Source organism: Numida meleagris, chromosome 3 (assembly GCF_002078875.1).
Source record: "Numida meleagris isolate 19003 breed g44 Domestic line chromosome 3, NumMel1.0, whole genome shotgun sequence".
Taxonomy (NCBI): Eukaryota; Metazoa; Chordata; class Aves; order Galliformes; family Numididae; genus Numida; species Numida meleagris.
The window spans coordinates 106622031-106648637 of record NC_034411.1 but is presented as its reverse complement, the minus strand read 5'-3'; the positions used below and the strand labels follow the sequence as shown (position 1 = coordinate 106648637).

Genomic DNA, 26607 nt, shown 5'->3' with positions numbered 1-26607 from the left:
AGGGGCATGAAGATGATCAGAGGGCTGGAGCACCTCCCCTACGAGGACAGGCTGAGGGAGATGGGGCTCTGCAGCCTGGGGAAGAGAAGGCTCTGAGGAGACCTCACAGCAGCCTGCCAGTACCTGAGGAGGCCTACAGGAAAGCTGGGGAGGGACTTTTTATAAGGGCAGGTACTGACAGGACGAGGGGAAATGGTTTTAAACTGGAAGAGGGTAGATTTAGACTAGATATCAGGAGGAAATTCTTCACTGTGAGGGTGGTGAGACACTGGAACAGGTTGCCCAGCGAGGTTGTGGATGCCCCCTCCCTGGAAGCATTCCAGGCCAGGCTGGATGGGGCTGTGAGCAACCTGGTCTAGAGGGAGGTGTCCCTGCCTATAGAAGGGGGTTGGATCTGGATGATCTTCAAGGTCCTTTCCTACCCTCACCATTCTATGGTCACATCCCAACAGATAGCGTTTGGTGGCTCGCAAGGGGCCAATCCCGAACTATTGCAGGGTTTTGGGTACTCACCCATTCACCTTTTGGTTCGCAGGACTTTGCTTTCTCAATTTTTAGTTATTTTTTTGAAGCTCCAAGTGAGAACCAGCAAACCTGTAAAAATACTGCAAACTTGTCCACACAAGGAAGCCCTATCAACTGTAGGGCCTGATAGGGACCACTAGCGTGCAGTTGGTGGGCCAGTTGTATAGCAAAAGGGCCTGCTGGCTGAACCTCCTTTTGGTGATGCTCCAGATCTCGGGGTAAGTTTCTGCCTTTATCTTCTGATGGATAGCTAGCATGTGGGTTTTTTTTTTTTTTTCAGCATAAGTTGTAAGTGCCAGCTTTTCACACACAACTGCTAACTTTCCCCTAAGTTATTTTTCAGCCGTCCCTGATGTTGTGCCTCTGTGTGAGTGATCGTATAGAGGCAAAGCCCGGGCGGAACAAATTTATTGTTGCAGATTATGGCAAATTAAATCAAGGCGAACTGCAGAGCCTAGGCTTCAGAAATTAAAATCTCCAGTTGCTGACTCAATTAGGACGTAATTACTTGAGGTCCTGGCGTTTCTAGGAAAGAGCCAGTTTGTTTTGTGGGGCCATAGCGAGCTGAGGAGTTCTTGCCGAGCAGCTCTGGCTGTGTTGGTTTCCACACAGGATCCCTTTGGATGCTCAGCAGGGCTCCTGAAGCACGGGCTGTCCCGTCTGACCTGCTGAACCACTTTCTTCTGCTTGCGGCCTTGGGGCTGCGTTTGGCATTTTTTTTTTAAGTGGATTTGTTCAATGATTTTCGAGCTAGAAATCCATATTGCCGTGTCCTGGAGCCTGCTGCAGTTTTGCTGCTGTCTTTTCCTGTAAAGATCCTTCTTCTTCGGTGAGTTGCCAGTAATAAGCTCACTTCTGGTTTATGTTAACGCGTGAGATCTCTTTTTTTAGGAGAACAGGATTTTAACTGTTTTATTAACTAGTAACACAACCCCTGCTGGCTTTCAATAAGAAGAAACAAAAGCAAAATCACCGGTTAAAGTAAGTAAAGCACCAAAAAAGAGTAGCGCACAAATGTGTTTAATATACCCGGTGCTGTAATGAAATATTCTAATTGCAGAGTCCCTGTTCCAGAGCACGAGCTGTGTTGACATTTCACTCCCAGGTGACTTCCCAGTGCAGGCAGCTAAGGGGAAGAAAAAAAAAAAGAGACTTGCAAGCTGAGCAGATCTGACATAAGTAAGGCAGAGGCAAGTAATTCTGAACATAAGGCTGCACATTAAATTTGCTTTTCTTTATGTACTGGAGAGAGATTCATATGGTTTTTCTTACTGAAACACAGGGATCTTGGTCCCATTGTTGCGCTGAGGACTTGGCACCCGTAGTGTTCATCAGTATTAACCACACAAAATCCTCTGGCACAGGCAGGAGAAGATCCAGCCCTGCACACGCGGCGGGGCGAGGAGCAGCGTGCCGCTCCACGAGCTGTGTCCTCACAGCATCCTTCCTCTCCCATCTGCTGGTAACTGGCAAGTGTGACTTGTGCTGTAGTTCCATTGGAACCAGGTTTTTATGTGCGTGCTTTTGCTGCGGTAATAACATGGTATACGAGAAGTAGATGGGCATTGCATTTTTGTTCTCGGATAACCCGAGTGGCTGCATTCCTTTATTTTGTCAAATTGCTTTGCTGTGTTTTTTCCTTTTCTTTGCTTTTTCTCTCGGCTTTCTGAAGCCCCACGTGTGCCTGTCCTGCTGTGTGCAGCACGGCCAGTGCCTGGCACGGGCAGCGCGCGGGCAACGTCAGTGCTTCGCAGGTGGATAATTTGGATATAATTTGGAGATGGGACCTCAGCTGTTGATCTGCAGTGGCGTCAGGCTGTGATGGCCTCCTGCTATGGGATGTGTTTGTGGCAAAAGATTTGGTGGCCAGCTATGGGCGTGAAGGTTCAGGTCCAATGGAGAAAACAACCGATGAGGAAAACTTGAATGAACCCCTATATAAACCCCCAAAATAACCCCTATATCAACCGCCCAAACAACCCCAACCCCACGGGCAGCAGCTTGGTAAGAAGCTGGAAGTGGTCTGTCTGGGAGGGCTGATGTTGGCCTTGCTAGCCCTTGGGCTTACCTGACTTCTGGTGTGTGTTTCTTAGATTTAAGTGGAATGCATTTGTTGCTGGTGTTGGTCAGTGATGACTGCAGGCATTGCAGGAGGAAGGATGGAAACCCTGAGCTGGGGTTGAGATGAGACTTGTGGGTTGCTTCTGGTTCCCATCTAACGAATGGTTGATTCAGCGTAGGATGGGGAGAGTACGAATGACTGGAGGAGGCCTTGAGAAAAGGATAACCTCAACGTGGTAGGGTGTATGTGGAAATTCTCAGGGCATATGCTCATAGCTGGGAATTGTATCATTTCAGACTTCTCCCCCAAACATCCAAGCTAGGTGTGATGGCATGAGGTCCCGGTGGCAGCTTCTGCCAACAGCACTCACGTTCCCTCCTGTGCCAGCCTCACAGTGAGCTGATCTGACTGCGTGTCGCTGACCACAGACTCCATCAACACAGAGCTAAACAGAAGGAGAAACTGGTAAATAGTCTCAGCACAGCGTTCCCACTGAAGAGCCTCTTGTCTTGCCTGCTCGGTTTGTAGAGTTTCATTATATCTGCATTACTACTGCCCTGCTGAACAGACCTGCTAGGATGATTTCATATTCTTTTAAAGATGTAAAGTCTTTGAACAAGCCCAGAATTACAACGATGTCAGGCTGCATTTTCATTGTAGCTCACATACTTTTTTTTCCCCCTGCAACACAAAAAGTCAGAAAAGGGTAAAGAGAACATATTCTTGGCGGCTGAAGCGCTCGGCAATCTGGAGTTATTTATATGTTTGGAATGCAGAAGAATGCAATCGTAAAATATTAATACTGCTTTATAAAACACAAAGCAAAACTGTAGTTTCGATGCCGAGCTAAAAAAAAGGAATTGAGTTAGAAGACAGCAAAAGGCTGGAACAAGGATGTGGATGGAGAGGCCATCAGGAAGACCAGCGTGTGCATCTTCGGTGGTGGAACGATGGCTCTGGGGAGGTTCAGTGCATGGGGAGAATTTGGGATGCCCCGGGAGCTCTGGTTCATTTGGAGCTGCTCGGGGGCAGGATCTCTTCTGCTCATGTCCTTCCGCTCAGCACTAAACAAATATTTGTGCTAGCATTTATCATCGTGTTAGAAAATTCGCAGCGATTCTGTATCATCAGTAATAGTGCTTTTAAGTAGATTATGTTATGGTGTTTACACAGCGTATTTGTCCTGGAGAATTGGTTCTGTCTCAGCCAGGCTCCGGAGCAGCGTGCTGCTTGGCGTTCTGGCCTTCTGACTTTGGAGCTCCCATGCAAGTACCAGGCTTGTCATGGAAACAGTCGCTCGCCCGGGGCACGCCGCCTGTGGTTCCAGTGGGAGAAGAGCCCCAACAGTCAGGGAGGCCCTTTTCTTTTCACCCCAAAACCAGTAGCAACTAAGCTGCGTTGGGTTTCTTTCCCCGTGTTTTCAAAGAGGGAGAAGGTGCTGTGGTAAGATCCCAGCAAGAAATTGGGAAGAGACGGATGATTTTCAGCATCTGCTGTGGGTTTTGTGGGAGAGGAGCTGCTAAGATAGGAAGTCCCAGGCATTCCCAGGTTCTGATAAATGATGTAACTACATGCCAGAACTTTTGGAAGCGTAATATTTGTGAAAAATGTCATTTCCATATAGTAATTTAGGCGTTTGCATTCAATCCTCTTTTTCTCGCCTTCCCAGTTCTTGGCTGGAGCTCTCCTCCAATCTCTCGGGGATGTGAACCCTTATTTTTATGTTTAAAAAATTCATAAATTACTTCTTGTGCTCAAAGCCTAAAATGACAGGGATTCATAGCTACACTTGTGCGAACAGAGGAAAAAAATGGCAATTTCTTCCATGGAAAAGATAATGTTTTGTGAAGAACTTGGAACTATTTTAGGGGTCAAGTCAGCTCGTCTTACAGGCTCATTGCCTCCCTTGGTGTTTAGGATTGGAAAGCTGTAGGCTGCTCTTTGCAGGACGGTGGCATGGAGTCTTCCACTTACACGTGTGACAGTCCTGCAAGCTGGAAATCCATGAGAACACCTCAGGGGTCAACAAAATCCACTTGAAAGAAAATGATATAAAATGCCCTAGAATGAGGAGTTTTCACTACTTTTTTTGCTTCATATCTTGAAAGATCACACATCTCTTTCCGCGGACATGGAGAGAGATGCCTGTTTCACCAGGTTGGCAGGAGAGCAGTGCCTTTTGGGGGAAAAGTACTTCGTTTTGGGTAGATTCTTCCAATTAGAAATTGAACATGCTAAGGGTGGTGAGGCTGCCCCGACAGCTGTGGGTGCCCCATCCCTGGAGGTGCCCAAAGCCACGGATGGGGCAGCAAGGACCAGAGCTTTCCAGTGGATTCCATGCACTGGTCCCCAGCTTGAGTCTTTCTCCACACGTGGAGGAGGTTCGTAAGCTGGGAAGCATTAATGGGGTTGCTTCAATGGAGGCGGCCTATACACAAATATTAGTGTAACAGAAATCTCAGGCCCGTGTTTAAGAACGCATTTGTTGGATGTCGCTTCTTGCTGATGTCAGTTTGTTGTTGTCCAAGAAATTAAACAAATTCTCAGTTCTTGACCTCTGCTCTTGCGAGAGAGGTCTCTATCTTTGCTTAATCTCAGCTTAATTCTCACATAATTAATGAAACATCCATTTGAGCCTGGGGCAAATGTTCTTCGTTTCATCGGTTGGCTAAAGCAGGGCTGTTGGCTGCAGTCGCATCTGCGAGGAGAGTTAACAAGTTCCAGGCGCTCGAAGCGAGCCACCATTTGCAGGGTTTGCACAACTGTGAAACTGTACGTCCCGCATCCTGTGCTTCCCATCTTCCAGGCCGCACGTTTCCTTGGGAATCAGATTTGTACGTCTCCCTTTTGAGATACCACGCACCTGAAGTTGAAGCCGGGCTATGTTAAGAGGTTTAGGCTTATTATTAGGCAAGTTGAGAAAGGTAACATTATCTCTGAGCCTGTTATTTCCTATTCTGGGAATAAAAAGGAAAAAAAATATAACTACTTCTGCTCAGACCACGTCCAGAGGGGCTGAAGTCTGCAGGAGGAGGCTTTGGAGCTGGTTCCCATCCTGTCTCCATAGCAGATGGGATCCTGCTCTCGCAGAGTCGAGGCAGAACTGGCATTTGGATCCCAGTCCTTGTTTTTAGTAAGAAGTGTTTGCTTAACGTAGCTTCTGGGTGTTGGTGTAGTTTGCCTGGCTCACCCTCTGGTGGCTTTTTAATATGGATTCTTATTGACGATCACCATGTAGCTCCGCTCTTATTCTTTATGCCAGAATTTCTCCGAGATGATTTTCACTGGCGGCATGGGTAGCTTGCCAGAGGTCAGCTTGAAGACTGCTTTTCTACATGGAAATAACTACAGCTATTATCCCTTAGTTTGCTCATTTTAGGAAAGTTTCACAGTGAGAGCAGTGAGGCACTGGCACAGGTTGCCCAGAAGGGTGGTGGTTATCCCTATAGACACCCATGTCAGGCTGGACGGGGCTGTGAGCACTGATGGAGCTGTGGGTGTCCCTGCTCAGTGCAGGGAGTGGGACAGATGGCCTTCAAGGGTCCCTTCCAACTGCCAAGGATTCTATGATTCTGTGAAAAGAGTGAAAAGCTCATTTGCTGCAACACTACCAACAGCACCCAATGTTTGTAGGAACTGCTCCCAGGATGAATGATCTCAGTGACTCTTAGGTGCTTTCAAGCAATTTCTTTTGACGTGCGCTGACACCGTGCCCTCATGCAAACACTTCTTTGTATGGATGATGCTGAATTGCGTGACAAAGCCTCTAAGGAAAGAAGAAGAAAAAAAAAGTGAATAAATCCCTTCAAACGGAGAAGCATCCTTGGAATATTTGTATATTTGTTAGTGTTTTCCCTGGCCAGATATTTTTAGATTCCTGTGGTGTTTTGATCACAAGGAGCTCTTGTTTAGGATTGATCTGGAAAAAGAAACACCAACCCTTTTTTTTTTTTTAAGTATGTTTTGCATACATTAGTATTTAGCAGTGTCTTTTATTTGGACCAGTGCCCTTTTGTCTGCATGTATAACAGCTCAGTAGTCCATTTTTTAAAGATCAGCATTTATCTGTATCTTCGTCTTAAAAAAAAATATATATATATATATTCTCAAGTGGCGAGGCTCAACTTTCACAGTCTCCTCATTAAAGGAAATGAGCTTTGGTCTTCCAAACTTCAAGGAAAGTGGTTTTAACGTGAGGGAACGTTGGTGTGGTCAAAACCTCCAGCTCCACCGTGTCCCACCAGTCTGCTGCCCGTTGTGCTTGAGGGACTGTTTAGGGCCAGATATCTCTGTGTGATTGCCGTGGATGCCACGGCGCATGTCACCGAGATGATGTCTTCATCGCAACACCCCATGTTTGCAATTAGCCAAGCGCCTCTTTGGGAATTCAGTAGACTTTAATGCATCTTGGCTGCGTGCCTTGCGAGGGCAGGGCCGCTGTGGGTGGCGAGGAGCCCATGGGTGTGAGGACCAGGTGATCCCACAGCCATCCCAGCGAGCATCCCAAGGTGGGCCTGGGGGATCTCCCCACATCCACAGCAAAGCACGTGCCCGTCTGCACGGTTCTGAGGTGGCTCGCCTTCCATGTTAAGAAATGATTCTTTCCAACCTAGAGATTAGGATGCCTCTGGCACTTTTAGGAAGATAAGTAGGGCTGCAAATAACAGGGGGTGTGTAACTCATTTTCTGTCTTTTAATTCCAGTGTAGTACACCCACAGACCCAGTCGGGTGGGACTGAGACCTTCCAGATGAACTAGTTGCCTGCCCTGCCTTACACCTGGGGGGGATTTTTTTAATGTGGAGTATAGGGGAGAGAAAGAAAGGGCACGGTGTTGGTACTGGAGGGCCGGGAAGATGGAGGTGGTTGGGGTTCGGCTGCTCAGGGCACGTGAAGCAAGGCAGGGCTGGCTGCGGGACAGAATAATTCCAGCGTGGAAGTTGTGCTGCTGTTTTCATAGAATCATAGAATCATACAAAGGCCTGGGTTGAAAAGGACCTCAAAGATCATCGAGTCTCAACCCCTCTGCTGAGTGCAGGGTCACCAACCACTAGACCAGGCTGCCCAGAGCCACGTCCAGCCTGGCCTTGAATGCCTCCAGGGACGGGGCATCCACAACCTCCCTGGGCAACCTGTTCCAGTGCATCACCACCCTCTGGGTGAAAAACTGCCTCCTAATATCTAACCTAAATCTCCCCTGTCTCAGCTTAAAACCATTCCCCCTTGTCCTATTGCTATCTACCCTCACAAACAATCGATCCCCCTCCTGTTTATACACTCCCTTCAAGTACTGGAAGGCCACAATGAGGTCTCCCCGGAGCCTTCTCTTCTCCAAGCTAAACAAGCCCAGTTCCCTCAACCTTTCCTCATAGGAGAGGTGCTCCAGCCCTCTGATCATCTTGGTTGCCCTCCTCTGAACTTGTTCCAAGAGCTCCACGTCCTTCTTGTGCTGGGGGCCCCAGGCCTGGACGCAGTACTCCAGATGGGGCCTCACAAGAGCCGAGTAGAGGGGGACAACCACCTCCCTCTCCCTGCTGACCACTGCTCTTTTAATGCAGCCCAGAACAAAGTGTTGTACACTGGAGCAGCTGATGTTCGAGCTCCGCTCTTCCATCGTGCATTGGCATCCCATGTGAAACAACATGTCTCTTTTTCAATTGAGCTTTTGAAATGCATCTCAGAGGTGTTGCTCATCCACCTCTGCTCCGGGCCCAAAAAACCAAGGGACCTCAGCTGCTCCTCCCACCACGTGCCTCTAGCTGCTTCACCATTTCACAGTTGTCCTTGGGATGCTCTCCAGCAGCTTTTTGTCCGTATGTTGTGGTGCCCAAACTGTGCCCAGTGCTCCAGGTGAGGCCGCACCAGAGTGCTATCATTTGAGTGCTGTTGTGTATCTGCTATTGAAGCAGATACAGCCCCAACTTCTGACATCTGGAAATATCTTCATCCCGTGGCCGTCTCCTCCACTAAAAGGATAAATATCTTTCTCACAGCCTCAAGTTCATGCTATCACTTTGCTAGCTGTCAGTATTAGCTTGATGTTTTATACAAACATCTGCTATATCTCCCGTTCTCTAGCGCAGTTCGTGTAAACTGTAAAAGTATAAAATTAAGTTTTGCTTGAGACTTAATACATAATGTAGAGGAGCAGAAAAACAGTGGCTAATGGTATGAAATACTTTGAGGCAATAATGGAAAAATCTCTTAAATGCTTATAAATGGCTTTGGAAAAATAAGTGCTTAGTCCCATCCAGTGCTTGGTAACTTGCATAGAGGTAACCATGGAAATTTCATATATAAAGCTCGTCTCCAAAAGGCTGATTTTAACAGTGTCTCCTGCTGCAGTCCGGTGCTTAGCAGCTCTTGCTGGCATGTGGCAGGACGGCAGCGTTGTCCATTCCCATTCTGCGCGTTCAAAAAATAAAAATCAAACTCCCAAACACTCCTCCAGCCCGCAGCTCGGCTCGTGCGATAGTCCAGCGGCTTTGGCTGCCGATAAATGAAAATCTTCCCACTGAAACGAAACACAGATGCCTTCCTCTGCCCCTGCTTACGTTTCGAGAATGTGACCAGGAGCTGGCTGGCGGGACCGCTGGTGACGGGGGTTGTTCTCAGCCACCGAACGCCGGGAATGCTTGGGTTTGCAGGTTGAAGGCAAAGATAGGAAGTCCGAATTGCACGGGACTTCTATTTTGACTTCTTCCACTGGTGTTGATCTTATTCCTGTGATTTATTTTTGCTGCAGAAAAAAATCTCTTTCCTCCGGCTGCAGAGCCAGCAGCTAACCCTTTGATTAGCCATCTGTTTGGATTCCCGTCGTTTCCAGATCTGTGACAGTTTTTCAAAGTCGCTTGTGTAGGAGACGCTGCCGCTCTGCAAAGCGAAGCGAGCAAATCGCGCAGTGCTGAAGAGAAGGTGTTGGTGTCGATAATTCTCATTTTGCACCTGCAGAAGCTGAAGAAAGAGGAAGCTTGCCTGGGTTCCCATGCCTTCTTTCTCCCTTCTCTTTTAAGCTTGTGCTTTGATTCATTTTGCTGCCGCGCAGACTGATAAAAACCTTGCTGGGGCGAGGGCTAGTGCTTACTGCATGTAACATGTGTTTGTTTTCTTTTTTTTTGCTGGAATTGTGGTGTTCTGCTCATGTTTCTGTATGGTGGATTGCGGCCATGGTGCTCTCCTGGTACAGTATAAACATTCTTGGAGCAATATATGGGTAGAGTAGAATGGATGATTTAGTCAGCATGCATTTTTTTATGCTCTCTTTCTGGTTATCTGAAGGAAGTGTATCATAGAATCAGTAAGGTTGGAAAAGACCTCTAAGCTCATCTAGTCCAACCGTCCACTTACCACCAGAATTGCCCACTGACCATATCCCCAGGTGCCACATCCCCACGGTTCTTGAACACCTTGAGGGACAGTGACCCCACCACCTCCCTGGGCAGCCTGTGCCACTGCAGCACCGCTCTATCAGAGAAGAAATGTTTCCTAATATCCAACCTGAACCTCCCCTGGCACAACTTGAGGCCATTCCCTCTTGTCCCAGCTGTAATTACGGACTATCAGAATTTATAGGCTGAATGGAGGAATTAGCAGCCGCATTCAGGACTATCAGAGACCTCAGGGTGCTCCTTCCTTCCCCATCCTTGTATCTTCTGCCCAAATGTCCCCAGTTGTCACTGCGCTGCTTTTTCTGCTCAGCACCTTTTAGGAGAAGGGCCTGCAGTCAGAGAGCCCTCACTTCAGCTGGTGGCTCAGATGTGGAGGCTGCACATTATGTGAGCTTGGAATGGATATTGGAGGTGACACTCGTGAATGCCTAGCTGTGCTTTTTGCTTGTCAGAAGAGGGTATATCAAATTCTGCCCTCAGTTGGAGACAGTGAGGGGTTTTTCCAGGAGATGCAGCCCGTACTGAAGTTTCTCTATAGAATCGTAGAATACCCTGAGTTGGAAGGGACCCACACAGGTCATCCAGTTCAACTCCAGGCTCTGCACAGGGCCGCCCAGAAATCATCTCCAGTGGAGAATCTATTGATATCATCACCTCCAGTGGAGCTGCTTCTTACTTCCAACCCCTCCTGTTAGTGCTTCAGAGCATTATTTTCTCAGGAGCTGCCAAATGCATGTGGCTGAGGAGTTGCTGTTGGAAAAGGAGGAGGAAATTCCCCGCTATAGCAAACCAATAAACAGGTCCGAGCTGGGGCTGCGATTCTGAGAACAATGTATTTCTGCTGGATAACGAGGGGGGATGTTGTGTCCCGGGAACTGCTGGAATAACCGTTCTGTTTGTGTGCACTTTGATTTGTTTACCGTCTGCTTCTAATTCCCAAAATGGGTTGTGGTGCTCTGGGACGAGGTCGGGGAGCTTCGCAGAAATGGGGCAGCTCCCAGTGCTGCTGGCTGCAGGTGGAAGCCCTTGGCTGAGCTCTGTGGAAGGTTGCTGGCAGCAGGGAGCTTGGCTTGGGGTCCATGGTGGACAAAACTCTGCTTTCTCTGCTCGCACAGTCCTGTTTAGCACCATACAGCTGCTGTTCCACCCAGTGCACGCGCTAGGCTCACGTACAGCATGGCAATAGGTATTGCACATGGAGTAGTGATCATAGAATCCTTAGAGTTGGAAGAGACAATTAAAGGCCATCTAGTCCAACTCCCCTGCAGTGAACAGGGACACCACAGCTAGATTGGGTTGCCAGGGCCTGGTCCAGCCTGGCCTTGAAAGTCTCCAGGGACAGGGCATCCACCACATCTCTGGATACCTGTGCCAGTGCCTCGCCACCCTCACTGTAAATGGCTTTTTCCTTCTATCCAACCGAAATCTCCCCTCTTTAAGTATGAGAGATGATCTGATGCGATCTGACAGCGGGTGTCAGCAGCTGGGGCTGCCCGCAGGAGCCCGCTGCTCACCGTCACAGCACAGTGAGAGGACAACACTGAAATACTGACCAATATTCCCAACTGGTGCTGGGAATCAGAGCCGAAGTAGTGAATGAAGATAAACTTAGGGCGTCTTGAAATTGATGATTTTTGTTGTTCGTTTGAACAAGAAAGCTTAAATAAATAAGAAGATGTACTGGAACATGTTTGCCAGAGAAGCTGTGGGTGCCCAAGGCCATGGATGGAGCCCTGGGCAGCCAGAGCTGGTGGGGAGCACCCAGCCCAGGGCAGAGGGGATGGGGCTCGATGATCTTTAAGGTCCCTTCCAACCCAAGCCATTCTATGATTCTGTGTGAAGCTTTCCAGTTAACTACAGCTCTTCTGTATAAGCACAAGTTCTTTCTTCCCTTTTTTAAAGATAAACCTTTAGTTCTAAAGCAGCAGAGAGGCACCAGGCCGGTGAGCACCCTATCTGCAAAGCCTGGGCTCTGTGCCCTCCCTCAGCCTCTGGTACAGCACAAGGCAGGAGCTTGTGCTTCGCTCCTTACCTGGAAGCCTTCTAGAAGCATTCTTACAGCTTTAAGTAATTTGGCTTTTGATAAAATCTCAGTTTTGGTTTTTTTATTCCAAGTGCCGTAGTGAAATAATTAAAAAGGGTAAACACGCGTTTTAAACTGCTTGAGCACTATTATGTTTTAATGTGTAGGAACTTAGCAGTGATGGAGGTTTTGCTTTTTTTTAAACTTTTTTTACTCATTAGAATTCTCACAATTACCTCTTTGCTACTGAATTTTCTTCCTGTAGTCATAGCTCCATATTCTTCTATTACGCAAATGTGGAATTATGCGATTCCTCAATATATGGAGTTAGAATCCCAGCATAATTGTTTTCGTGGTATTAATATGCTTTGTGTTATTTAATCGGCAGTCAGGGATTAGAGTCAGCACGGTACTTCTGAGCTCATACCCGGTCTGTTTATCTGAGCTATCTGCATTGTATAATCATCTCAGATGTGAGTAATGGGGGCAGAGAGAGCCGTGCAGCTTTTCACATCTTGGAGTGCCGGTTGTTACTGAAAGTCATCTTTATTTCTTTTCTCCCCTTCATCATCCCAATATATTGAATCATTAAGGCATGACACTTAAGAAGTGTCAGAGAACATCCTAGAATTATTTCATCGGCTTCACTTCTTAGTGAAGCCTTTTGAGTCAGCTTCCTCGCAACCTCTAAATTGCTTTTGGACATAACGAGCTCTGCCACAGTTTGGATTCAATAAAGATGATGAGATACAGATCAGAAATCACAGGGCTGAGGACGGGGATGTATCCCATAGAGACGTGTCCGCTTGGTGCAGCAGTGTGCTTTGCCTCTTCCTCTTGGGCTTACCGTGACTTTCTTTGCTCCTGCTGGATGAAGTCATTAGTTTGACATAAGTTATATCTTTGCACATGCACACAGAGCTCCTGAATTGTGCAGACGATGTGTTCGTGTTGTCGGTGTCGGCCGAGGATGCCTCTACGCTTCATCGCTCCCTTTGGGGATGGCGTATGAGAAGGGGATCTACCTGGGAGTGCCTGTTGGGAAACTACTCTCATTGCATTTTTAGAGTCATAGAGCCATAGAATTGTTGGAGTTGGAAGGGACTTTTAAATGCTGTCTGGTCCCACTCCCTGCAATGAACAGGGACACCCACAGCTCTATCAAGTGCTCAGAGCCCCTCCAGCCCGACCTTGGGTGTCTGCAGGGAGATCTACCACCAATCTGGGCAACCTGTGCCAGAGCTTCACTACTCTTACTGTAAAAAACTTCGTCCTTATATCTATATTTTTCCCATTGCGCAGCGTGACCTAGGCCCTCATGAAATAATATTTGTGATGAAATTCCAAATTCCTTGAAATCAGGAGAATTGGGATTTCTCGGTGTTTAAAGCCTTCCCTTCCCCCACCAGAGAGGGCTGGTTTTGAAGCCAGGACAACAAAGCTTCTTTGGAGTTGAAAAGTGGAAGATGATGGTAATAAAGAGCCACAAGTCCAGATGTACAAGTTAATGGCGAAGTTGCTGTTTTGGACTTCAAAGCATCTTCACTGTTTTGTCAGGTTGGGTATTAGGAAACATTTATTCTCTGAAAGAGCAGTGCTGCACTGACACAGGCTGCCCATGGAGGTGATGTGGTCACTGTCTCTGGAGGTGTGGATGGAAAGTGCAGATGTAGTACGCAGGGATGCGGGCAGTGGGCAATACTGGTGGTAGGTGGACGCTTGCACTGGGTGATCTTAGAGGTTTATTCCAAACTTTGTGATTCTATGAACAAATGGGCTAAAATTATCGAAATCTCTATAGTTCATATACAGTACCCTTCACATATTCTACATGCAGTACTCGTTGCCATTCAATTGCTATTATTTTTTCAATTACATTTTGTTGCGGAAGAAGGCAAGGCAAGAACATCTGTCCCGTGGTGCTTGTCACGAAGTTGGTTTTAATGAGGGAATAGGAAGAAAGTAAACAGTTTAAAGAACAGCACCACACACTTGTGGTCCTGTGCACAGCTGTCAGTGCTATCGTAAAGGGTCGATGCCTGGCGTAGCTGTGCCATGGTGGTACCCATGCAGCCCCATGTGCAATCGTTGCCATCTTGAATAAAGAGATTAAAATGAAGGTAGAAAAGAGTAAAAAGTCAGGCCCACGTTCCTCAGAGGAAGGTTGTTCTTTGCAGGAGAACTCTGATTAATGATTTTTTTTTTTTTTTCAAGTGTGGTAGCAGCTGGTTTTGTTGGAACGGGGAACTTGTGACAGCTTAAATTCCACTTTCAAACATGCGCCTTCTTCGCAGCACATGGAATTAGCATTTGCAGAGCTCTTCAGACCAGTTATTCTCTTCTGTACGAGATCATCTCTGCTAGATTACTTAGAGATAGCTCTAAGTATAGCCCTTTGGAAACGCAGTGCAATTTCAGCGTTTCCAACGAGCTGACATCAGGAAGGCGAGCAGTTATCACCCTTTGGCATCGGTGACAAAATAGTTTGCAAATGACAGTAGAATCTTTTTGAGATAGCTGTTGGGGTTTGGAGGAAGAGGAGCCTGAGCAAAGCAGGGGTATTGAGCTGTGTAAATAATTATTTGTGTGTATTTGGCTCGAAACCAAATTCATCCTAATGAGAGAAAATGAATATTCTGGGAATGTGGAAGTTGTTCCAAAAATCAGGGTGATAGCTGAACTCACAGGGCTGATTCAGCCAGCGAGGGAGGAGGAAAGTCTGATCTAATCTATATCAGGAAGTTATTAAAAACTAATATGAAGTGTGCAGTTAAGGCAGTTAATGACTTGAGAGTTCTCGGCCATAAATCTGGTGGTTCTTTGGACCAGGAACAAGCTGTGGACTAATTTGGCAGTTAACAGCAAAAGGCCGTGAATGGGCACCCTGGCTGCTGGGTGCTGCATGGATAGGAACGTGCTTTGGGTTTGGTTGGCTGGGGGACTTTCCCCCCCTTCAGGCACACTTCTGCTTTCAGCCTGCCTCCAGCTTGGCTTTCTGCAGTAATTAGTGCAGTTCCTGTGTTACACGGCGGTCAGGCAGCTCCCGTGCTGCTCTCTGACTCCTGATGGCTGGCAATTTGGGCTTTTTTAGCCTAGATTCCTGCAGTTTAGAGCAAACTGGAGTCCTGCTGGGTGTGCTGGAGGGTCCGGTGGGGGTTAGGGAAAGGCTCTGCCCCAGAGGGCAGTGGGCACGGAGCAGCTCCCCAGGGCAGTGGGCACAACCCCAAGCTGCTGGAGCTCAGGGAGCGCTGGGACATCGCTCTCAGCCACAGGGTTTGGGTTTGGAGGGTGCTGTGTGGGGACTGGGGTTGAGCTCAGTGACCCCTGCTGGTCCCTTCCAACTTGGGATATTCTATGGGTCTGCGGTTCTGAATGTTCCAGCTGGGTGACTTTGGCCAGCAAAGTGCTGCTGCAGGTTTGCAGCACCTGTGAAGTCTTGAGCTGGTTCGATACAACAGCGATTTGCATGAAGACAAAAACCGGGAGCTCTGAGCCTTGCGTTGCCATGAGGTGGGTGGAAGAAGAAAAACCAGCAACGGCGGGGCAGGATGGCAGGGTGAGCATTCATGGGCACACAAGCTGCGTGGAGTTCTGCTGGAAGACGTTCCATGCTCCCACCAGCTCAGGTTGCCCAGGGATCCATCCAGCCTGGCCCTCAGCCCCTCCAGGGATGGGGCACCCACAGCTCTCTGGGCAGCAGCAGCACCCTCTGAGTAAAGAGCTTCCACCCGCAGCCAGCCCCAGTTGTGCAGGGCTGATGGCTTGGGCTGGGCCACGTGCTGGGTTCCTGGGAGCACCTGGTTCTCTGGGATCAGATTGGTTCCGGCTCTGGGTCTGTAACAGCAGGAGCGATCTGCAGATGTAACTTCAGTAATAGCATTGCCCATCACTATTGATTGGCTAAACTAACAAAGCCAATCCATTTCTTCTTCAGATTTCTTTTAAAACACATTTTACACTTTCTGCTTTTCATTTAAAACCCTGCAGTTCCAGCTAGGGCAAGCAAGATCCCTGCAAAACCTGGCACGCGTTCAAAAACCTTACAAGTACAGAAAGCTGTTTATTAAACTTCCTCATGGGCAGATAAGACAGCTCACTTTACTGGAACAAAGTTAATATTTTTTGTTGTTGTTGTTGTTGCCTTCTTAGCTGTGTAAAATTATTCTTTCCAAATACAGCGATTGTTTTTCTGACCTTTTAATTTGCGACAGTTAACTGGCAAGCAGATTCAGCCCTCTTGCAAAATGGTTTTTCTCTCCATCTCCTGCAACGCTTATTTGGTATTGGGTATAAATCAGGCAGCGGCACATGAAAAATTAGATAAGGAGAAAAAGAGGCTTTCCAGATGCTTGAAAGCGTTCTAACGTTGTGAAGCAAAATCCAATTTAAGGGGCACCTGAAAGTGAGTACGTTCATGGGGAAACTAGTGAGAATTAGCATTACTTCAGGCTGTGTCCTAAATACCCCTAAAAGGAGGCATTCACGTTGGTCCAACAGCATAGAATCGGAGCATCATGGAGTTGTTTGAGTTGGAAGGCACCCATCTGTGGTCCCACTCCCTGCAATGAGCAGGGGCACCCGCAGCTCCATCAGTGCTCAGAGCCCCGTCCAGCCTGACCTTGGGTGTCTGCAGGGATAAGCAGCACCTTTCTGGGCAACCCGTGCCAGTGCCTCACTGTGTTCCAGTGCTTCGCTAAGGCTGTTTGTGATGCTGCCACAGGGAGCTGCACTGGGGAGCCGCGGGCACTCGCTGCTCCACCATCACCGTGGTTTTTCCCCAGAGTGACTTCTTTGCAAGATGTTTGCTCTGCAGCAGATAGCGGCTCTGCATTAACGGCAGCCTCTTCCTAAAAGTGCAGCCTCCAGAGGGACCTGAGAGCTGTCTGACACTTCCCCAGCTCTCCGGCCCCCGATCGTTTAACACCTCCAGGACGCTCTCAGCCAGAGGTGATTTCCATCCCGCTGCTCCCCGCCGGTGGATTTTTGCTCTGTGCCTCATCCGTCCTCCCTGAACTCGCACAGACTTGCAGCGTGCACAGCATCCTGTGGCGAGGAGCTGCACTGCCGCGCTGGGTCGTGCGTGAGGAAACCGCTGCCTCTTGTTTGGGTTTGGACTTGCCACCTGCTACTTTCAGTTGTTGCTCCCTTGCACCAAGCAGGCAGCTGCTAGCATGAAGCTGCCCTTGCATCCCTCCTCTGCTACAGCTCATCTGGCTTGGAGAAGGGATCTGGCCCTAGGTGCGAGTTTGCACTTGGTGATAAAGATGTGCAACGCCTTTGCTCGTAGTCACTTTGGTGACAGATGCGGATGTCGTGTCGTTTACCACTTGCAGCTGTAGGAGCCGGTGTGAATTGGAGGTGAACTGGAGGCGCAGTGGCTCTTGCTCGTGCCCTGTAGGAACATGAGTAATGTCGGGCGCGAGGACTGATTCCTCTGGGATTTCAGCCCGAGCACCTGATTAATGATGATCTGGTTCTATTTTACGACTTGTTACTTGGCCAATTATTAATCTATTTAATGTATTCCGTGTTACGTAATGCAATTCCAGTTACTTTGGAAATGATACTTTGCAGAGTTAAATGATTTACAGAACTCCAAGTACGTTGCATCAGAGCTGCTGGGGTTTGCAGCCAGTCTTGCAGTCCTGATAAAAACACAGAGAACTGATCGGTGTTGATAGACCTCAGTTATTTACTTCCTGTTATTCCTGATCAGAGTTTATAGCAGCTCATCCTTCGTCTTCCTTGTGATGTGAGCTGCACTGAGTGCTCCTTGTTGCCTGGTCATCCGCCTTGTGTTTAAAATCTTGGCACATCAGTGTTTCTTAGCGTTCCCAAATCTTCAAATTAACTCTTGCTGAGCAGCGGATGAGCGGTCCAGAAGATTTCTTATCCAACTCCATTAAAGCCCCTGGGATACAGGCTGTCCAGAGAGATGGCAGTGCCCCATCCCTGCAGACACCCAAGGTCAGGCTGGACGGGGCTGTGAGCACTGATGGAGTGTGGGTGGCCCTGCTCATTGCAGGGAGTGGGACCAGATGGCCTCTCAGTGTCCCTTCCAACTCTAAGGATCTTACGATTCTGTGAAGATCTCTCAACTTAAAATGACCAACTCTGTTAGCTGTTGTTTCACATCTGCCTGAAATGCTGTTTGGAGCAGAAGGTGTTTCTGTATCATCCTGTGGCTTGACTATACCATCTGCTTTCTTTCTTAATTAACAAACAGCAATATTCATTGCATTCTTCTGCTGTTCCTGTAGTACTGTTGGTAGCTGCTCAAATTCAGCTGCTGCTGGAATTTGTTGCTCCTGGATAATCTGTATAACTTGAAACACTCAAACCCACCCTTATTGTGGTTCTTCCTGTGCCACTTGACTTCTCTTGCTTTTCGTACCACTTCATTTCGGATACATTTTAATATGGGAACACTTGACTTGTTCTTTCTCTCATATCTCTCTGTATATTAATCTGATAGTTGCTTTCAGTTTCATCAGAGGCAGCTTGAGGTGGGTAGTTGATTTTATAAGACAGGAACAATCTCCCTGTTTATCGGTGGGAGCCTGATTTTCCCCCAGCCACACACCTCGCTCTAGGAATCTGGAAAGACATTCTCAACATTTCCGTAGGTATTCATGTTTTTTGTATTTTAGCACTCCCTCCTTTGAATCAACCCGTCTGTTTATCCTGAGGGTGGTGAGAAAGGCCTCCCACCATGCTGAGGATGGAGGGCGTGGGTTTAGGTTTTGCTCTAGTGAGAGATTTGGTTGTTACAAATCATTCCACCGTGTCCACTGCTGACCTCTGGCTTTCCTCAGAATCCCAGTGTCTGCCATTAAAATGCTCCCTTCCCTTTCTGGACCACACCTTGTTGGTGAGCTGAGCCATGCATCTTATTTCAGAATTCCAAGATTGTCTCCTGTGGGTAAAACCCAACTTTCAGACTGGGAGCCAGAGCCATACAGCAGTGTGCGTGCCATTTTTGTGCCCATTCCCTTGCATGTGCGTGCGGGGCTGGGTGCTTCAGTGGCCATCCCCTCCCTGTGGCTTTGTCTTCTCTCCTTTTGCCTCCTAGATTTTTCATGACTAAATTGCAGTGAGTGACTTATAATAGTCTTGTGTTGCTAATGACGGATGGCATTCTAATGACTGCATCCATGTAATTTCTTTTGTAGTAGCAAGAGTGGAATGGGTCTGAGGCAATGATTGCTCTTTCCTCGTCTCACCTTAGGTGCTCGTATTTGGAGCCCTAAATTTACCTTAGTAATGCTGTAACCCTGTGAGAAGGAGAGAGAAAGGAAAAAAATAGGCATGCCTTGGAAGTAGTTTATCACACTAATGCAGACTCTGAATGTGGTGCTTCCTTGGGGACCAAACTTGATCCACCTGCTGCCTCTTCCAGTCCCACACCTGGCCCCACAGCTTGTCTGTCCGTCCTGCAAGCTGGGCTGTGTGTCTAAAAAAGAGAAGGCCACAAAAGGCCATTAAAAAAAGAAGGAGTTTTCTGCCAGCTCTGTGCCAGCTTATATGATGGGTTGGCCATGGGCATCTCTGTTGGGGTGGCATCTCCTATTGGGGCCGCATCTCCATGGAGGCCATATGCCCATGGGATATCTCCGTTGGGAACATGTGGACCTACTGCTTCTCGACTGCAGAGGGTCCTTGCAATTATGCACTTGAGTTTCCTATTGGCTCCAAGGTGTCTGAGGTCAATTAAGATTAATTGCATGTTTGAATGTTTGAAGCAGTATGGCTGCTTCAAAGAAAAGTTCCAAGGCAATATTGTGACTTGTGTCTCATCGATGACTGTGCAGGGAGCGAGCTTGGCTGTAGACCCTGCATGGAGGGGCTTGGAAACCATTTTCTAAAGCTCATCTCTGTAGGTGTTTTTCAATGACTTTTCATGAGAATTCAGGCAGTACTTAGTAATACGAGGAGTACAATTTTTTCAACCAAGTAGCATGGGTTTGTTGAAATAACAAATAACCAGCATTTGGGTGGAGAGGAACAAGGTGCAGACTGGTGCGGCTTACAGGAGAGTGGATAGCAGAAGCAAGTGGACGTCTTGATATGTTTGTACAGCACGTGTGCTTCGGGAGGGAAATAATTATTTAAGCTCGTCTCGGGTTCGGAGGCTCCGTCGTTATCGAAGGCGATGCCGCAGGTCTGCGGAAGAGGAGGGACTTGAGAAATCCCCTTGATCCGGATCTAGCTCAAAGCTTAGTAACAGCAGCAATTTACCATCCGCGCCTTTGCGAGGCACCGAGCGATCCAATTATCTCAGTGTTTTACGAGTTCGGTGGTGGTCTGCGGCCCGTTGCCTGTAAACACCAACTGTAATTTTCCGGGGCTCGTTTTTATCTCCTCGTCGCGTCGATGCTGCCTTGCTCCGAGATGCGCGCGGGGTTTTTCTGGAGGGGAACGGTTACTCCTTAGGAGTGGCGTTGGCAAAGAGGGAGGGGAGAATTCCAGATGCACAGCGCTCGGAGTATTCAGCTCTCGTTTGTTTTATTTCCCCACGTAACTTACAGGCTGAGGAACCTTGACGATTTCTTTTTCCGAAGAAATGATAATAATGAAAGCCCTTCACAATTTCCAGCGTTGAGAAGGTCAACAAGCTATTAGTGACGCCGCCGCGAATTAGCGGTTGGCCTTAACTCTGCCGTTTTCCCACTTAAAACGCTGAAAAATTGCATCTTGTGAATTACTTGAGAGATAATGCAAACTGTCTTTTCCACGGCAGGATTCGGAAATTGGTGCTGGGCCCCTATCGGAAGAGTTCACGTGAAGACTGCCCATGGCCGGCCAATGCTCGCGGTTGCTGAAGCTCTAGGACCCTGCTGGTTTGCTGTTTAATCACCTGAAGAGTCCAGTTTTTCCCATGAGCCATCTTTCACCTCTGGGAGATAGAGGTAAGGTTGCAGGCCTTTGTTTCTTCTTTCCTCTGGCAAAAAAATGGTTTCAGCTTGTCAACGGGGGTGGCTTGCGCTGGAGCACCTCTTCATGTGGAATTAATTACTGACAGTGCTGAAAGCAAAAGTCACCGTTTCTCTCCGTCCTTGGCTTTCTCTGGATTATTTGCCGTACATGAGATGCGCAGTTGGTCTGCCCTGTGTTCCTGGCTACGAGAGTTGCTTTAAAAGCTCATAAAGATGCAATTACCGCCCTAATCAACTGCGCTTTCTCAATACGTTTTGCAAAATGGAATAGCTAATTGCTGCGGTGACAGAGTGGCACGCCGAGGATTTGTGCTAAGGAGTGAGTTGTGGTGTGTCAGCGTTACGTTGCCAGGTGGCTTGCGCTGTTCAAGGCTTCTGATCAGGTGAATCGAGTCCAGAACTTGAGAATTCTCTAAGTCTCAAACTTGGGAGATGAGGGTGTTTCACGGTGAGGACTAATGCAACTTGGAGAGCGAGAAGTGTGCGCTCAGCATCCTCGTAGCACTTAACTAGCTGATGCTTGTAACAACCTGAACACTCCTGTGGTTTGCCCACAGCCGGCAGTATCTTCAAGGAAAATTGTTGTAATGGAGTGGTAATTTGGAAAGACAGCAGAATATATTTAGAAATGAACAGAATGGTAAAAGCAAGCAGCGGTGAGAGGCTGGGCTGGGCTGCAGCTGCTGTACGGCTGTGGGTCCTCAGCTTCTCCCCAGCACTGTTGGGAGTGCTTGTTCTTGCAGACGAGGAGCAGGAACCCTGCAAATTGCACCGGGCAGTCAGCTCTAAGTGTCATACTGTAGTGCAGAAATGACGTGCATCACTACGGCTGATGGACTTTTATATTGCTGGTACCGTAATTCCCCAATGAGTGAGCTGCTGTCGCTTTGGAGTGGGACCTGAGTTTGGCTGGAGCACAATGGAAAGCAGAAAGCGGTCCCGTGCTTTGGGCAGAGCGCTCGGCTCTGCCTGCATGGGGTGGGACAGTGGCAGGAATGAGGCTTGGCTGTGGCAGTGTCGTCGTGTTGGTGTCACGCATTGTCACCGCCGGTCCCCACGCGTCTCTTAAACATGGAGGAGCCAGCCCTGGGAGCGCTGCTTCGGGTTAATGATTAAGCTACGCTGGCGGACTCGTCTGATTAACAAACAGGTGAATTCAGGATTTTTCACCGCAAAAAGCTCACCTTTCCCTCTGTACATAGCAGCTACTTTTTCATTGGAAGTGAGGGAACCGTATCGCAAGCAAACAAAAAACCTGAGCTCCTGCTGCTCTTGGGATTTCTTGGTTTTCCCTCCGGCACCTGACCAGACCCAGCCCGTGGCAGGGTGACCTTGCAGCTCAGTGTGTAGGGGTGGGCTGCCTCTGCTTTTTTCCCTTTTTTTCCCCACCTGTATCCCCAAGCACTGAGAGCAGATAACGCGTTCTTGAGCTGAGACAGCTCCGAACGTCAGCACGGCAGCCGCAGCCCAGCCAGGGGAAGGGTACATTCCCAGTTATGGGGTGTGTTGTGTGGAGGAAGGGCTCTAGGTGGATTTTAATTGAGGTGCTCTGGATTTCCCCTAATTTAGGAGCTGACGGAGTAGCCCCCGGAATTATGTGTGTGGGGAGCACTGCCTTCGTCCCACCTGGCACCTCCCATCCGTTTCCTTTTCTCTTTTTCCCCCTACCTACCATATTCAGTTTCATTCTTTCCACTAGCAAATGGACATTTTGGCTTTGTATTAAGTTAGTTTGATCTGGTGGAGTTCCCTTCCCCATTATCCCGCGATGGGACTTTGAGATGTAAAACTGTAAACACGCTAGTGCAGCCACCACCTCCCCGCCCTAGCCCTAGGTCTTTGCCGTGTTGAAACTCCCTCTTTATTCCTTAATGATCATATTCATTCCACTTTAAACAGATTTCCTGCTGTTAACGAGGTTTTCAGGCGTTGCAATACTTCACAAAGCATATCTCTAGCGAGATGTTTGCAGGAGATGCAGCCTCTGGTTACCAGCGGGAACAGGAAGAAGACAATGGCAGAGCCGGCAGCGACAGCACTCCCCTTTCTGGGTAGTTTCAGAGAGGGATGTTGTTTGAGCCCTGCTGATGGGAACAGAGATGTTTGCAGCCCTGTGGAAAGAGCTCCCTGGGTTGTCCCTGCTGCTGGGTGTTTGCGGTACCCGCTGCAGAGGTATCTGCACAGTGCCGCCGACAGAAGCATTCACAGGAAAGAGCTGATGGGATTGGAGATGTCTGCTGGTGACTTTGGCTGCTCTGTAAGAAATGAAGGGAGAATGGTGCTGCTATGGGAGCTGGTTGTAGTTTCACCTCTGAGAGCTTTTTTCTGTTCCTTTTTTTTAAATCTTAAAATACCATCAGGTGCTCTTGTTTTCACATGTAAATGATAGAACGGCTTGGGGTTGGGAGGGACCTTAATGATCATCCAATTCCAGCCCCCAGTAGTTCAACAGTCAGGTTGGGTGCTGTATTTACGCAGGAAATATTTGGGACACTTATCTCATGGCAGAGGTACCAAGAAAACATTTAAACTCAGAATCATTTGAGTTGAAAGAGACCCTTAAAAGCCATCTGGCCCCACTCCCTGCAATGAGCAGGGACACCCACAGCTCCATCAGTGCTCACAGCCCAGTCCAGCCTGACCTTGGGTGTCTGCAGGGACGGGGCACCAGCGCCTCTCTGGGCAACCCGTGCCAGTGCCTCACACCTGAGTAAGGAGTTGGTCATCTTATATTCAGTGTTGGCTGCCACGGGGAGCTGTGGTTGTAGCTGTTTTGGCTGCTTTGTGTAACACCCAGACCTCCACTTTGCTTATCTTTTGGAGCAACCTCTTTCATCAATTTAACCTACGGTTCCTAGAAATTCTGAGCGAATGCAGCTTTGGATTGAGCTCTTTGGATTTCTGCTCTGGTCCAGATGAGTTCTTTGGCCATATTCACACACCTGCTGCAGAACCCCTGCCCAGGTCTGCGATGTCACCGTCCCGCTGCTGTCACCACTGCTGTCACGAAGCCCACAGCTCCCAGAAATGCTCCCAACCGGGATCCCCTTTGCACACAGTGCTGTAATGGGAGCATCACCCAATGCTGGAGCTGCTTCTGCAGCAATCGTCTCACCGTGACCCGTGCATCGCTGCAGCCTTCATGCAAATTTTTTCTCTTCTTGTGGGTCTGCGAAGCTCAATTCATCATCCCCTGTGCAGGTAGTGCCAGCAATGCCAGGGAGATGGGCTGGGAACGCGCCGGTGCACGGGCTGAACGGGATCGCAGTCAGCATCCAGCAGGGACGGGAAATGATGCCGGGCGTCTTAATGGCTTTTTAGTCTGCTGGGTTCTCTGCTGCCCTCAAGGAATCTCTGCTTCCTGGGCAACAAAGATGATGTATCATTTAATTGAAAACCACACTCAAGTGAGCCTGTGTGTTTTCAGGGCTTAACGATTTGCTGTTCTTTGCCTAATGCAGTATTTGCTGCACAAGCCCTTCCTGTGGATAGAAGGTTATAAAGCGGTACCGATTTATTTTCTCCCATTGTTTCAGCTATTTTAGTAGCTCTTTGTTGGTGCTGTTAGCTACGTCACTGACCCTCTCAAGGGCACCTCTTTGGTGTGGGACCAATTCTCTCTGTTAGAAATTCTGCCTTCCTTCTGTTCCAGCATTACCCAGTGATTGGCTGGATCACGTTTTGCTCAGCATGGAAAAATTGAAGGAAAAGACTAGAGAATTACAGAATGGCTTGGGTTGGAAGGGACATTAAGGGTCATCCAGTTCCAACTCCCTGCCATGGGCTGTGTGCCCCCCAGCAGCTCAGGCTGCCCAGGGACCATCCACGGCCTTGGGCACCTCCAGGGATGGGGCATCCACACGTATCTGGGCAGCAGTGGCAGTGCCTCACCACCATCTGAGTAAAGAATTTCCTCCTGACATCTAACCTAAATCTTCACTTCTAGTTTAAAACTCCTCCCCCTTGTCCTGTCCCTATCAGGCCATGTAAAAAGTCGCTCCCCTTCCTGCTTACAAGCTCCCTTCAGGTCCTGGAAGGCCGCAGTGAAGTCTCCTCACAGCCTTCTGTTCTCCAAGCTGATCAAGCCCAACTCCCTCAGCCTGTCTTCATAGGAGAGGTGCTCCAGTCCTTTGATCATCCTCACAGCCCTTCTCTGGGCCCACTCCAACAGCTCCGCGTGCCTCCTGTAGTGGAGGCCCCAGGCCTGGATGCACTACACCAGCTGGGGCCTCACGAAGGCAGAGCAGATGGTACACCCCCCCACCTCTCTGCCTCCCCTCTTTTGAGGCATCTTAAAGTAACACAGACTTAGGTGAGTGCTTGTCCTGCTGGGCATGACGCGTCCCCAAGGCACGCTGGGATTGTCCCCATCTGGGAGAGCTTTCTTCCTGCTGCTCTGAGGTTCTGGGCTCTGTTGGGAGGGGCGAGGACGTGTGGAAGGGGAGCACAGGGCCTGCAGGATGCCTTCCCTCCCCTTGCTCTGTGCAGCAGCTGTGCTGGAAGATGTGGCACAGCAGGATACCTGGAGAGGCGTCCTTTTATCTTCAAGAAATAACAAATAAACCTGCTTACGAGCGCCTTTGTGTTTGTTTCGGTGCTTTTGATCCTCCTTTGAAAGAGGAAAATTTGAAAAGAGTTAAACCCTCGGTAAGGAGTACTCGTGCTTTCAGTTAGAGGCTGTTTTCTTTTTCGCCCCGCTCACCACTAAAATCATTTTTGTAGCGCTGATGCGAGTTGTGTAACCACTTGTCAATAATTCAGGGCCAGTTAGATCTGTTTCTGGTAAACTTTCAAAAGACAAACACAAAACCCCAAACCCACCGCTCGGCTGACAACAAGCGAGAAGAGTTTCTCTGTTGTTCTTACTTCCTTGCCGAGCCGCTTGCGTACGTTTTGCTCGGTGCCCGGCTCTCCTCCTGCCGTTTGCAGCAGAAGGGTTGCACTTACAACGCTCAAACACGCACGCTGCCGTCGCACCTTCTTGCAGGTTGCAGGGAGCTGCTGCATCCGTGTGGAGGAGGTGGAAGAAGGGGCCAAAATGTGAAGCATTTCCTGGCCGTTTTGCCCGAGTACGGGTTTCAGTGGTGGTTATTTACCGGTGAGTCAGGTTGTGAGCTGAGACAGTGGCGTCATCCGCAGCCGTACGTTCCAAGAACCAGAAATGCTGGTAAATAATTTTCGTGACAGGCGAGTTGTAGGGCCACACCTCCCATGAAATCCTGGTGATTAGGGATGCAAATGTGAATTCTGTTCCTCTTCGCTACGTGTTCCTGCACCGTGTGCTGTCCTGGCCCTGCCGTGCCGGCACCTCGGATGGTGCTTAGCAAATCCTAGCGTGTTGCTGGCCGTGTCCAACACAAGGTGAAATTCAGCATCCACAGAGAGTGCAGAGAAACTGCTGGCCTCAGCTGTGCAGTGGGATGGCTCTCACCTGGGGCTTTGGCACTGCTGTAGCCCGTTCACAGGAACTCTCTTGCCTATAGGTGAGAAGGTAAGCGATGCTTTTCGAAAAACCTCTTTTTTTTCCCTGTATATTCCCATCACTTGCTCTATTCCTGATGTTTGCTTCCCTTTGGGAGCGCTCAGTTAGGGGTTAGGGGAGCGCTGGCTGTTGCAAAGAGGCAGAGGTGGTACTGCAAACTCTTCAGCATTGCTTTTTGCTTTCATTTCCTTG

General features: G+C 48.7%; 1 protein-coding gene across 4 annotated transcripts in view; it reads left to right on the top strand.

Moving 5' to 3' along the window:
* NCOA1 (nuclear receptor coactivator 1) overlaps window positions 1-26607 on the top strand; it is a 153313-nt gene that overhangs the window by 24605 nt on the left and 102101 nt on the right. For all 4 annotated transcript variants that reach the window (XM_021389582.1, XM_021389583.1, XM_021389585.1 and 1 more), the window contains exon 2: window positions 20738-20906. The gene's annotated coding sequence lies outside the window, so the exon portion shown is untranslated. The remainder of the gene's footprint in view (window positions 1-20737; window positions 20907-26607) is intronic.